This window comes from Limulus polyphemus, unplaced genomic scaffold, assembly GCF_000517525.1.
Source record: "Limulus polyphemus unplaced genomic scaffold, Limulus_polyphemus-2.1.2 Scaffold202, whole genome shotgun sequence".
NCBI classification, from domain to species: domain Eukaryota; kingdom Metazoa; phylum Arthropoda; class Merostomata; order Xiphosura; family Limulidae; genus Limulus; species Limulus polyphemus.
The window spans coordinates 804,569-806,915 of record NW_013665812.1 but is presented as its reverse complement, the minus strand read 5'-3'; positions in this window follow the sequence as shown (position 1 = coordinate 806,915).

Below are 2,347 nucleotides of genomic sequence, written 5' to 3'. Positions count from 1 at the left end.
AAGGAGGGGCAGTGTTACGACAGCGGAGGTCACATGACGCCGCTGCGAACACGTCATGTACTTCTCGAACGTTCACGTCCCTTTCTGAAATATCGAGAGCCTACTAGATATGCGGTAGTCTTGTATATATAAACCGGTAAGAACTGACGGCAACAAGGTAATGTGTAATTGAACTGTGGACATAGAGACGTATTGTTGAATCGAGCACGTGAGACGTTTGTTCTGAATTATAGCGTTTGTTATAGCGCAACTGTGGAAATTAAGTGTATTGCAAAGTTGTATTCAGAAAGAATAAACCAGTTTTATTTAAGAAAGGACTTGCATCGCTGAAGTTTCTTCGGAAAGAAATTATACGTAAAATTAACTAAAAAACGGAGGCGTAACAGTATTATAAGTTAAAAGTTGAAAAGCTGTTCCACACTGAGAAGACATGGCATTATATACTAACAACAACAGTGCAATTCTTCTCAGGATGCAGATGCTACCACGTGCCTGACAATCACTCTCACTTCAAAGTAAAGGATGTTATTATCCTTCAGGTTTCACCAAACTTGCCTGCAAGAAAGATCACTTCCGCATTCTATAGAAGATGCGCTATGTTAAAGCAAACTTTCTTACTAGAGAGTATGCATGATGCCCTTATTGACTGAACTAATTCCATAAATAACTAGGGAAGGAGAAACTTAATGGGTTCTTTGACCAAAATATGCAATATGTAAAGAAATTTTGAAAATTATATATCTTAACTAAGGGGTTAGGAAACATATTGTATGCCTGCTTAGTACACCCATAACCTTTAAACCACAAAGCAAACACTTTGTTATATTATCTGAACCACATAGTTAACTTATTACTCCTTTTAAGGAATATATAACTAAGTCACACTGCTACTTTTCTCATCCTTTCAAAGTAAGGTCCATCCTCGGGCCTAATCTTATAGTCGTGGGATAGCCATTAGTTGAACACCAGGCTCTTGTTGTTCTTCTAATTTTTCCATGTCCTAGTACCTTAAGCATGCCACATAAAAGGCTAACAACTCAAGCAGCGACATTGTAGATTCTTATATACACCAGTGATTACTGAAATAGACGGGAATTTCACCCTTTCATAATCAGTATAGACTGTGTTTTTATTGGGATATATTCACATCTTACTTTTCTAAATTTTCATGCAGTTTCTAGAAGTAGTTATGAAATTCTTGTTGGCCAGATGTCGCAAGGTTTTAACTTGTGCTACTCTTTTTTTTTTTGTGCAGGTAAAGTCTATATATTACAAACTTTGTCGTTGATTCTCAAGCTAGTATGTACGTTTCTGTATGAATTTCTTGGGGGAGGAGGGGGTAGGGTATTCAAATAGGCAACAAAGAAACGTGTACTACTGGTTTGGTTTACAATTGCGTGTAGAACATTGCTTGAAGTGTGTAATCCTAGAACTTGAGGGATACCTGGCATTTTCTTCTTCTGTCTGTGTATAAAAGTTAGATATTTCCATAGTAGTGCCTTTTCCTCTTTGCTTTAATGTTCTCCTGCCTATGACACCAGTAGCCATATGATAGAGAAAAAGCCCAACCAGTTTAGGTGATATAACACTGTGATTATCAAATAAAGCATTTTTTGTTTCAAACTACAAGGTGTCCATAAATTATCTGACCCATTTCAGAAATTAATAACTTCACAAATATTATAGATAGAACACCCCAGTTTTATTTAAGTTGGCGAACAACTCATAAAGTTTTCTGTTTACTCCTTTCTGCTGCAGATCCTTGTAGGAGCATTGCTAGAAAATATTTCATAAATAACACATTCCCAGACAGATGGATTGGTATAGATGGACCAACACAATGGCCCTCACGTTTCTCTGACATAACTCAGTTGGATTTTGTCTTGTAGAAGGTTGTGAAAGATCAGGTATACTCGGGATGCTATGTGTGATATCGAGGATTTTCGCCACAGAATAATCGATGCAATAAGGAATGTGACTTTCAAGATGCTGAACAACACATGGAGGGAGATGGAGTATCGTCCAGACATTTTTCGAGCAGCACTGCATATGTGGAAGTTATTAAATTTTAAAATGGGTCATATAATTTATTGACACCCTGTACAACTGTATTTATTTATTTTCTTTTACTATCTAATTTGAATTTACCCTTTTCTTAACCTGCATTTTATGGGAATGTTTGACTTTCCTGCTGGACATAAGTGTGCTTGAATACCATAATCTTCTTGAACATTAATCCTAAAAACTGAACTGCTTAAAATGACACATAACTAATAAGAAATCAATCACACAAAACAATTCTATACATTAATGGTGTTATTCTTTATTTCCATCTTTTCTAATTGTT